Source organism: Centropristis striata, chromosome 21 (assembly GCF_030273125.1).
Source record: "Centropristis striata isolate RG_2023a ecotype Rhode Island chromosome 21, C.striata_1.0, whole genome shotgun sequence".
Lineage (NCBI taxonomy): Eukaryota > Metazoa > Chordata > Actinopteri > Perciformes > Serranidae > Centropristis > Centropristis striata.
In genome coordinates this window covers 29,262,500-29,275,088 of record NC_081537.1, presented here as the reverse complement: position 1 = coordinate 29,275,088, position 12,589 = coordinate 29,262,500, and the positions used below count along the sequence as shown (strand labels likewise).

General features: G+C 41.6%; 1 long non-coding RNA gene across 1 annotated transcript in view; it reads right to left on the bottom strand.

Annotated features, from left to right (window-relative positions):
• Nucleotides 1–502: 502 nt before the first annotated feature.
• The window catches only part of LOC131959707 (uncharacterized), a 29,718-nt gene continuing 17,631 nt past the window's right edge, over nucleotides 503–12,589 (bottom strand). Inside the window, exons 2-3 of the long non-coding RNA XR_009389512.1 lie at nucleotides 877–1,177; nucleotides 503–786 (exon numbers count right to left, since the gene is read on the bottom strand). This is a non-coding gene — a long non-coding RNA (uncharacterized LOC131959707). The remainder of the gene's footprint in view (nucleotides 787–876; nucleotides 1,178–12,589) is intronic.

Here is a 12,589-nt window from a genome sequence, read left to right as displayed (position 1 = left end):
CAACCTCTGATGGAAATCAGACATGACATTATGACAGTCAGGAACATGGATACCGGAATACAAAGGAGTTTTTGGTCCAAAATACAGAGTACCTTAGAGATCAGCTCAGAGACACTATGAAATGGCTACAACAGCATCACTCAATACTAAGATATACATTGGGTTTTGTCCCCCATGGTTGAGATAATCCGCCGGCTGCAGGAAGAAATAACTTCTTGTAGCCTTAAGCTACACAGTGTCTATGAGGAGGTTACTGCAGTAAGACAACCACTCTACATGATTTTACTTCAATCCAATCCACTTTATTTGTATAGCACATTTAAACAACAAAAACATCTCCAAAGTGCTGTACATAGAATCAACAATAAAACAAACATTTCCATATAACAATGAGCAATACATAATAAGTGTATTACTCTAAAATGATGGTATAAATAAAACAATAAAATCAAACAGATAGTAAAATAAATAAAAGACGTACTTTGAAGTAGTAAAAGAAATAAAAAACACAGAGGACCACAAAACTCACGCAAAGTTAAAAAGCCAGGGAATAAAAATGGGTCTTAAGACGAGACTTAAAGCACTCCACCGTGGGGGCTGTTGGGACATGGAGGGGGAGGGCATTCCAAAGTCTGGGGCCCACCACAGAGAGAGCCCTGTCCCCCCTGGTTTTAAATCTCGCTCTAGGCACCACGGGCTGGAGCTGGCCCTCGGACCTCAATTTGAGCGATGGAGTATAGATTTGGATGAGGTCCTTGATGTACTATGGGGTCAGTCCATTCAAAGCTTTAAAAACAAACAGCAAAGATGTTAAGATCAATACGAAAATGAACAGGGAGCCAATGCAAAGACGCGAGGATTGGGGTATTTACTTACAGATATCGGTCACTTTGTCGGTGCTGGAAGTCAGATATCACAGAAGGCAAAGAAGCCTCTTTCATAGTGCCGTCCTGCAAATGTCCCGCTATATTGCCGGAAAGATCTGTCCCAGCTTTTCGCCTTAGGGCATTCATAGTGATCCCACAAAGGCTTGATATTTGTGCCCTCTCATAGTGCAGTCCAGCGTCGTGGACCGAGGTGATCCATGTTTTGAAGCTGCCATCCGCTGTGCCATCTTGGAACTCCTTCAGATGAAACATTCTAGCAAGTCTACATACCAGGATGTCTCTGAGAACTCCTTCCTGGAATGTTTAATGAGAATTCAATATCAGGATATCTTCGAAAAATACAAGACCTATAAAACAGTGCTTTGGTATATAGGTGTTGATTGGGCTCAGCTATGCTAATAATACAAATTAAGAAAAGCAGGGAAATTGCAGCTTCAGAAAGACCTTGGATTTCATGGGCTCTTTCCCATAGAGTTCCAGAGGTAATGTGTACCCTGTTGTATTTATGGACTATTACACCCATTCGGTTGAGCTTTACAGAAGAGAGGGTGTCCAAGTCACTCATCAACAAAATTATAACCTGATGGGGAGTACCAGACTACATCCTGTTACCCCTAAATTCCATTGCATGCATAATGGCTGCAGATCCGTCGGCGGAGCCAATATGCATTCATTATAATCACTGTGGCCCTCATTTATCAAACGAACGTACGTCAGAAAGTGAGCGTAAAGTGGGCGTAAGATGATTTCTACGCAAGCCTCGGCATTTATCAATTTGGACGTGAGCGGACGGTACGATCAGATCTCACATCTGCTCTCAGCTCGTGTACGCAAATCTGAGTCAGCGTGAAGTCCACACGTCTGAGTGGGAGAATTGATCTTAGACTATTGTATCAATGCCTGGAGCTGATAAACTCTGTGGTGTTTTGATTTTTAATAGTGACAAAGCAAAACATGTTTAGACTACATAATTTATCATTAAAACATAATCCAAAAATAAATACACCCTGCGATTGTGAAATTCTTTAAACAGAATACCAGCTGAGGATATTAAATGTTGTTGTCTTCTGCTGTTTACTGTTATTATTATTATTATTATTATTATTATTATTATTATCCAGCTCCGACACCGGAGCGTCAGCGTCTCTTTTACCAGCGGTTCTGCCTGAATAGAAACATTTCCAATCAGCGCTGCCACACGCTCCTCTGACTAGGACATCATTATTAGTAAATGTAAAGAGGTGAATAGTATATCTCCATCATAATAATAGCAATATTCGGATATTATATAGATTATTAGGCTTTATATATCACCATGTAATTACTCAAACCTCGCCGGGAGTTTAATAGTCTGCTACTTTGCTGCTACAGCACCACTGATTTCCTTCTTTTCCACTTTTTATGCTGCCAAACAAAACCAGTTTGTTGTGTTGCAGCTGTTGGACGTCAGCGTTTCACTTTCTGACTGAGAAATTCCTCTTCTTTTTAATTAAAACTTACTTTAAAACATTGTTTACCTCCTTCAACCAAAAAGCTGAAAACTTCTAAGTCCGTGCTCCAAATGTAAAATATTCACTGAACTTGTTTGAGTTTATAACTATAAGTACTTTTATTTCATAAACCTCCGTCGCTGCGTATTTCTTTAATATGTCTATATTGCCCCTATTGTTAATTGTAACGGTGCACTTTGCTAATAAAGCTGACTTTAGAGGGTGAAAAAATCCTCCTTTTGGCCATATTGCGCCCTTCGGTGTCGTAAGCTCTGAAGGCGAGTCTTCTGAATCGGGTACATTTTAGGGCGTGGTATTTAAATTACGCATGTTTCGAGCCGCCACATTTATCAACAGCCGATCATTCTTACGCTGTGGTTGGCGAGATACGATCGTTTGATAAATCCCACGTTGACCCTGTCGTAAGACGAAATATATACTCAGATCTGCGCTCGTTTCTACGCTCGCTTGATAAATGAGGGCCTGTGTGAGGTTCCACCGACTCCAGATCCGCTGCGTAGTGAGTCCGTCGTCGCACCGCCATCCATCAGCCCTGGCAAAACTTGCGCAGAGCTTCTATTTTTGACGGACGATGGAGCACGGCGCATCAATTCAGCACAGAGCTGAGACCATGTGAACCAGTTACTCTGCTGCCGATACCATGTGAACCAGTAACTCTGCCGCTGAGACCATGTGAACCAGTAACTCTGTTGCTGAGACCATGTGAACCAGTAACTCTGCCGCTGAGACCATGTGAACCAGTAACTTTGTAGCTGAGACCATGTGAACCAGTAACTCTACCGCTGAGACCATGTGAACCAGTAAATCTGACACTGAGACCATGCGAACCAACGACTGCCACTGAGACCATGCGAACCGGCGACTGCCACTGAGACAATGCGAACCTGCGACTGCTACTGAGACCATGCGAACCGGCGACTATGTCGCTGAGAGACCATGTGAACCGGTGACTCTGTTGCTGAGACCATGTGAACCAGTAACTCTGCCGCTGGGACCATGTGAACCTGTGACTGCTACTGAGACAATGCGAACCTGCGACTGCCACTGAGACCATGCGAACCTGCAACTGCTACTGAGACCATGCGTACCGGCGACTGCCACCGAGACCATGCGAACCGGTGACTCTGTCGCTGAGACCATGTGAACCAGTACCTCTGCCGCTGAGACCATGTGAACCAGTAACTCTGCCGCTGAGACCATGTGAACCGGCGACTGCCACTGAGACGATGCAAACCTGCGACTGCTACTGAGACCATGCGAACTGGCGACTCTCTATTCTTATTCTTATGATTCTGCCACAGCTATAAAGTCTGCAACCATAGCCAGATTAACCTGCAGTATGCTTCTTTTGACTCCTGTCTCTCACATTATGTGTTGAACACATGGTGAACCTGTAGACTTCAAGCTCATTGAGGACATTTGCTTGCTTTGCCTGGTAATCATTTTTGACATACAGTCATTAAAATGTCCAAAATATTCAATTTACAATTGTATAAAACAGAAAAAAGCATCAAGTCATCAGAATTAAGTCTACATAGGTTGTTTGTCCAAGCAGTTTATTATGGCCAATATTACAATATATAATTACATTTCATGTCTCATTTGGACCAAAGACTGTATAATAATAGTGATGTAGTCAACCGACGTCACCCATTGGTTTGACACATGAAACAGATCGGGACCTGGCATCAGAATCAGAATTGCCTTTATTGTCATTGCACAGAGTAACAAGTACTAGGACCACGAAATTAAAAATAAGATTGGAATTTTGGGCTTAGGCGAGTGGCCACATGCAAATTACATGGTTACCCGTCTTGTCCATACTTGGTCTCCAAATCGATCAAATTGCCTTTGCAAGGCCGTCAATTTCTCCAAGATTTTATCCATATTGCGGTTTGTGACCACAGTCTGCACAGCTCTGCCCACCACTTCAATCATGTTGGGCAGCCTTATGGGGCTTTGGACAGCTGTCATCGTTTTCTGTATGATGGAATGATGATGCTACATCATCAGCTAATGATAGGGCCAGCTAGCTTGTTAGCAAAGGACAATCGTTCTTCGAAATGAACAGCCTGAACAAGACATTTTTAAGCGAAATGTTACAATGAACCTTGATAATGTGAAAACACACTGTGAAAGGATCAAAGTTCTAACCAGGCCCCCCAGGATTTCATGATTATGCGATCACCTATTTTCCTGGGAAACCTGAACACACTGCATACAATTGAAACCACAGGGTAAAATAGATCCGGCCATATTGTCTTACAGTACAGTATTACAGTTATGTTCAATGACAAGTTCCATGCATGTGGTATAACTAGGCTGCTAGCTAACTCAGATAGTTAGCTAACTCAGCTAGCAGCCTAGTTGCACCTGCAATTAAATCGACTGGAATTTGAGATTTTTTACCATGCAAATCTGGGGGGCCTGTCTAACACGCAGTGCACTGTGGTAGCAACAGTAGCCCTGCCCTAAAGCATACCCTGCTTTATTGTCTAATTAACAACAATTGAGACCAAAACCTCTTTAGAAAAATATAAAAGTAGGCTCATATTCATATTGACTTACATACAAACAGACTTCTTTTTGCAATCAGTGGAGTCGCCCCCCTGCTGTCCCTTAAAAAGAATGTAGGTTTAAGACACTTATGTATTAGCTCAATGTTCAGGCCCAGAAGTTGCCATTTGGAGGCCACAGTTTGAGCAACAATGATCTACATATTATCTAATCAACCCAAATAATCCTGTTGATTTGTCCTACATTCACTTTATGCTTTATGTTTTAACCTTCTACTGTTTTTGTTTATGCAATAATCTCACAGCAGTAAATAACAGCCACCTGACACTTACATGACACAATGTCAGCATTTTGTTGCATTTACTGCAAAGAAGAAAATTAAAACTGATGCAGCTGAGTTGTATTGACAAGCTAATACTCTTATGTAGGGCAACTTCAAATAACACTAAATAAGATTTCATTGCAAGATCATCAGCAAGGCATCAGCATAGGGAGGCTAAAGGTCTAATTATCCCCATGAGAGCAATCATGAAAGAACAAAGTGTTAGAAAAGAAAGATGAAGGAGATTGTAGTTTGAGAGAGCAAGTCGAGTGAGAAGAGAAGACTCATTTCTCTGTGAGAAGGGGACGACGTGAGGTATTTCTTGAGCAGGTTCCCAGCTGATGACAGAATGACTGTAGCACCCAAAGGTGAATGCAGTAAATCACAGAGATGGCGGTGTGGAAAGCGCAGCATATATTTTACTTTATCATCCAACACAGAGTTTGAGGCTAAATCCCACCTGCTGCTACAGCATTCTCTCCCTGCTCTGTGCCGAGTGTCTCTTTATCCACAGAGCTGCATCCATGTTAGTCAGCTGAACATACAAGCTGCCTCGATGTCCCTTAAGGTCCGACACAGACAGACAGAAAATCCAACCTCAAGTCATGTTTCACCTTGGTCAAAGACAGCGAGTGGAGAAAGAGGAACAGCTGCTGAATACACAAGCAGATACCAAGCATTGTAAAGAGCTGCGGGACAAAAGCAATCAGTCTCCTATCAGTTCACACAGAGGCTGTTCTAAGTTTATGAACATGATGAGATCATTGAAGCCTGTGATTGACCAAAGATAAGATTTGACCTACTGTGTGTGTGTGTCACCCCTTTTTTGATTTGACCCCTCCACGGGTCAACTCGTGGAGGGATCAGATACATGTTTATGATGCTCAGCTGCTCTCTGAGTGTGTGCGTGTCTTTTAGTGAGGGCTTCTCTCGTATCATTGACCTTTCAGCCGCAGCCCCACTTCTCATTTCCTTTCCTAATTTGAGCCACCTCATATGAGGAAACCCTGTCCACACATTCCAGCAGCCGCGATGGTTCCCTATTGGTGTGACGACACCTAATCCGTATGTGTGTGTGCTAAAGCTCGCTAATGGACTTGTGTAAGAGGCTCAGAGCGTCACTAGGCTGCCATGCTAAGTGGCATGTCACCCCCTTGTCCACCCTTCCCCCATAAACACATGCACACATATACTTGTAGAGACAAAAATACAAGAATGAGAAAGTAGTGGTGGTACAAGGAGCCTAAACAATATGGAAGTGTTATTTTCTGGTCAAAAAAAGACAAATTTAGATATTTTTAAATCATTGACATTGGTATTTTACAAAAATAGTTGTTGGGCTATATTTTATTTGTCGTGTTCGGTGAGGTATAATTACCCAAAGATGTGCATGAATCAGTTCTAACAAGTTCACTAAATCTAGTGAACTACATAATCATAGTATTGCCACTTGTAAGCACAGTAGCTGTTGTTTAGCCAAAGTAACAATCACCCTGTTTATAGTTGGTTTTCAATTCGTTATGGTGATCCGAACACACGTTGTCGCTCTGTTATCAAAATGACCACCACACGGCCTGCATTGATGACGTATTTTGCTGTTATGTCCTTGTTGTGGACGCATCAGGATCGCATCGCATTTACACTAAATATATGTGGTCAAATCGACCTGGACCAGCATGGCAAGTGGTTTGAGTGATCCGATCACAATCTGTCTTGGTGATTGTTTACACTTGTAGTTGGTGCCGACCACTTGTGATCCGATCGCCCAAGGCACGTTTTAAAACCAAGTGTCAACAGGCTCTTTGTCTCAACTGCAAAAAAGGTGTGTCTAAAAACAAGATAAAAACACTAAATCTGAGGGAAATTATCTTGCTGCATGGACAGAAAATTTAACTTGACAAGATAGTGCCAGTTCATCACTGCTTGCAGCTTTAATTGATCTTGTTTTAAGAGTTAATTTCTTATTTTAAGCGTATTTTAAGCAACATGCTTATTTCTAGATTTAATAATCTTAATTTGAGAAATCTTGTCAAGTGAAATTATTTGTCCATGCAGCAAGATCATTTCCCTCAGATTTAGTGTTTTTATCTTGTTTTTAGACACACCTTTTTTTGCATTGCAGTTTAAAGGCTCTGCACATGTTCTTTCTCACAGGTGTTTTATTTTCTCTGATCAGACCTCTGCTCAGGTTGAAGGTGGGTGGAGCTAAGCTGCGGATAACTTGAGGTCACTGGACTTGATATGCCAATCAGAATTGTGGAGGGACAATGAAGATGTAATTTGTCCCATATAAAGCTAAGTGGAAAGTTAAGGTGAGTCTGCACATGCCCTTACAGTCCAGAGAAGAATAAGGCTTTTTAATCGTTTGACGCAGGGATGGGCAACGTAAATGCTGGAGGGGGCCACAATTTTTCATGGACACTACCACAGGGCCACATATAGGACCGTGCACTTAACCAGATATGATGAAAGTGCAATTTTAATTACGTTTACAGAGCAGTAACTTAACATATTTCATGCTCAAATGCATGTATAACAGTATAAATAGAAATACAAAAGGTTTGATGCAAATTAAAAATAACCACTTAATGTGGGTTTTTTTTTTATCATTGCAAGAACAGCAGACCAACATTAATTGCAAGAAGTAATTTAGTGCATTTTTACACTGCACTTTTAAGATTTCATGCTCAAATGCATGTAGTTGTACTGAGGGCCACTTCAAGTGAGGGTGCGGGCCGTATGTGGCCCCCGGGCCTCCAGTTGCCCATCCCTGGTTTGACGTTTGCAAATGCAAGCGAGTGACCGTCACCTGCCGATCAGTTGCTTGTTTGTAGTCTTTTAGTCAGCCAAACCACACCACACATCCTGTTTTTTTGGTGATTATTGGTTGAGAATGCTAAGAATCCTACCATATGTAAATTTAACATCGCCTCCTGTTTACTACAATTCTATTGCGGATAGGGGGTGAATTAAGGATTTGCTTCCAGTGGCTAAGCAAATTTGTAAGCTTGCATTGCTTCAACTGTGGTGAACTTTGAGTGCCTCACCAAAATCATGAATTTATGAATGTCTGAACCAGCTTGGGCTACATGGTGGTGTAGCCTCACACCTCACAGCTAGAGGGTCACATGTTCAAATCCGGCTTGCAGCTCTTCTGTGTGGAGTTTTCAGGTTCCAATCCAATCCAATCCACTTTATTTATATAGCACAATTTTAGCAAACACAAGGTTTCCAAAGTGCTGCACAAACAATAAATAGATAACACAATACAAAGAGATGTAGTAAACAATAGAACAGTAAAATGCAATAAGATAAAAATAAATTAAATAAAATGTAAAATGTACTGCCTGCACAAAATAAAATGTGCATGTATACAAATAAAAGCAAGAAATCATAAAATGTTCTCCCTGTGTCACAGAGTAAATTGCCCATAGGAGTGAATGGGAGTGTGAATGGTTGTCTGTCTATGTATTTCCGTGTCAGCCGAATGAATGAATGTGAACCATTCCAATAATTGACCAACAAACACACATAAATGGGTCATATGGCTGCAGGTTCTATGTTCCAACAAAGCAGGAGCCACCTGATAAAAGAACTCAGCTGAGTGAATACAGTTCAGGTGATTAAATGATTTGAGTCAAGTGTGCTCCTGCTTGGTTGGAATGAAAACGAACAATTAGTTCATTTGGATGTTTAATAATTTAATGCAATTGGTGCTTGACAGAATATTATTGTGCATCATTATATACCATTAGTTTCTTTAATAGTACAGTAAGCTATTCCAATTCAATACATACTTTTGTCAAATTTAGAAAATATCCCCTCCCGGTCCACTAGCTGCCTGTTCTGTGTATGTTGAAAAAAAATCTGATATTCATGGATCCATCCATTGATGTGTAAAGAGAAAAGCAGTGGAAGGCAGGGGGAGCGGGAGGGATGGTAAAGCTTCTGAAGTATTTGTTTAGATGTTGAGTTCAAATATTAACAATCTTTCTGCAGAATTGCTGACTTCACAAACTGATGTTCTTGCAGTGCACTGATCAATACAAAGCCAGCCCAGCCTTTTGATTCTTGTCCCAACATCATTAACCTGGAAGTCCCAGTGTTCAGTGAGTTCTACTGACTATAAAAGATAAAAAAAGTAACAAGTCGTAAATCTGTTGACTATCTCTGCTGTGTTCTTGTGTGGAAGGCAGCCATATGATTATATCTTTCCAGGGCTTATAGCGTCCGTTTGGCTGTGATTCTTGGAATATTCACACGTTAGAAGTCTATTTGAGGCGTATGTGTAGGTTGGAATGGTGATCGGTCACAATATATTAACCTCTCTCAGCGCTTCAGGTCCTGAATACTCTGCACATGTAGGAGTGTGAGGGGGGAGGGGAGGAGTGCCATGGTGTGTACTTCCATATATCTCTTACATAACTTCTGACTTAATATTTCCACATAGCCACAATCATCTCTCTCGTCTGTCCCTGCTTGGCCATCATTGTGGATCCAACCGGGCTTTAAATACAGATTCTGGCAGGATTACCTTAACACCCACATCAACCCCCATACACACACACAAACACACGGACACACACAACCTCCTCATCCTCCCATCACACATTAACCCCCCACTTTAATCCCAAATCCCCCGAGGTCAATCAAAAAGTTCCAGGTCACAAAGTTATGACGCCGGGGTGAGCCTGGTATCCAACTCTTCCCACTGGCTGAGGATTACACTGGCTGACAGGGAGGAGACTTGTCTCTGGTGGGGACAGTTGCTAAGGGTCAGATGTGGTTGACAGAATTACCCGGCTTCCACACACACAAACACGTACAAAAACACACATGCTGCTTCATTCTGCTCTCCATTTTGCTGTTCCCTCTCCTTCTGTTGTTGGTCCTAGTTTTGTATCTTTGGTTCAGGTTGTTTCTGTTTTCTGACCTTTACCCTTTATGGATCAAGGTTTGGTTAATTAATACCCCTTTTCGACCAAGGCAGTTCCAGGACCGGTTCGGAGCCGGTGCCTAATCTTGAACCAGTTCCTTGCTTTTCGACAGCCAAAGAACCAGCTCTCTGCCAGGAAATCTGGTTCCAGAGCAGCACCAACTCTTTGCTGGTATCAAACTATAAACCACTCTTAAAACAAGATAAATTATGTAACACTCCTAAATCTAAAGGTTTTTTTTTATCTTGGTAAGAAACAAATAATTTGCCGTGCACTCTGCTCGGGCCAGTTCATCACTGCTTGCAGCTTTAATTTATCTTGTTAAGAGTTAATTTCTTATTGACTTATTAAGCGTTCAACATGCTTATTTCTAGATTTAATCATCATAATTTAAGAAATCTTCTTTATCTATCTTTATCTTGTTTTTAGACACACCTTTTTTGCAGTGCTGTCCTTGCACAGCTATGAGGAAGTGTCACAAGAGCACAAACACCTGTGATGCACACTCCTCATTAAGGCTTGCCCTCTTCTGCTGTGACAGGAATAACTTTTTTCCTTTCATTCCTTCATCTCATATAAAAGAAGAGAAGGGGGAGCTGGAATGGCCCTGAGCTGATGGATGGACGAGACATAAGGAAGAGGACATAGTGAAAGCATGATGGGGGCTCTAATTCACCTGTTTTGATACCCATTCATGTGCTAATGTGGTCTTTTATGGCTATAATGCTACACTGGTGAGACGTTCGGTGTTTACACAAATAGGATGTGTGGCTGAGTGTGTGATAGGGAGGGGAATTGTGAGTGGCTGACTACGTGTTTGTGTGGGAATCCACGTGCTGTGAATTGGTTCAAAAAGAGTCATATTTTTTCATAATGTATATGTTCCAGCTGTGGAGGGCCAGTTGGCCTGTTTTGCATTTTGAGGAACTGACAAGCAAACAAGAAGAGGTCACATATGTGTGTTCACCGAACAACCCAATGAGCTCATACAGAGAGGACCCACTGAGTGGTTAGCATTTTGGTTTCTACTTTCACGTGATTTATCCTGAGATGTGCACCCCAAGGCCAGAGGTCAGGAGAACATCTGTGAGTCTAAAAATGACTGTGACCTACTTTACAGACCATCTTCAAAGACACTGTGTCAGCGAGGTGAAGGATTACTGGGTCAAGCTTTGCAAACTTGGCTCCAGTTTTCCCACTTGTGCATTCATTTTCACAGTGTTAAAATTAATGCACCAACTTATTAGATTTTCTTTTTTAAAAAGTGCTCATTTTTCCACAGATTTTTGCTACTTTGTTGAAGGTCAAGTTGTCTCAGTGCTGTTGTGGGTATAGAATTGCAATTATCTCAGCCATTGGTCAGGCATTCCACCACTTTGTTCCACATTGAATTATCCAACAAGTTCTCCAAACTATAAGATCATATGGGTCTTTGTGGGTAGGTTAAGGCCACTGGCGGACTTGCGAGAAAATAATGAAAAACGACACCTGCTGTATACAGTGGAGAACTTTATGTTTTGTCCAGTAAGAAGGAACCCAGAAGAGCACTTCATCATGTTTTATCTACCACAGGGGCACTTTTACTGTGTTTTTTTACCCAAATATTAGGGCACCAGTGTGGGACAATCACCCCTGAGTCTACCAGTGGTTTAGGCACCACACAACGCATTTACATAGCAGTAACATAGGTGACGCAGTTCCTGATGGAGCTTCACACAGAGGTTAAAATCATACTTAACTTCAAACAACAACATTGACTTTCGGTGTCACTAAGGACCCGAGTCCTTAATATTTATATCATTTACATTTACATAAGGACGATGCGTTCTAGAAGGTGCCACCAAACAAATATGTAAATACAGGTAAAAAACAAACAAACAGCTATATAAAGGACATATAGGTTTGTTTCTTTGGTGGAGAACACATGTTGGCTCAGTTGATCAGAGCAGTCGCCCACTGATCAGAAGGTCTTTGGTGCAATCCTTGACCATGTCAAAGTATCCTTGGGCAAGATAATGTACACCAAACTGCCCCTGATGCTGCGTTCATCGGCGTGTCAGTGATTCCCAATGGTGACATGTGGCAGCATGTAGAGTAGCCTTGGCCACCAGTGTATGAATGTGTGTGTGAATGGGTGAATGAACGCTGTCTGTTGTGAAAAGCATTCTAGAAACGAAAAGTGGTGACTAGAAAATCACTATACAAGTGCAGTCCATTTACCATAGGGTGAATAATGATGAATAAACAAACCCAGGAAACTCTGGATTTGCTGCCCTTTTGAAAACAAAAGTAAATTATGTTATGTGAAGTAACCTCATCTTAATTCCTGTGCATCACATTTTTATGCAACCAATGTAACTATGATACATCCGGTACTTGTCATCCTTGTAACGACTTTACTTTTAGCATCTTACT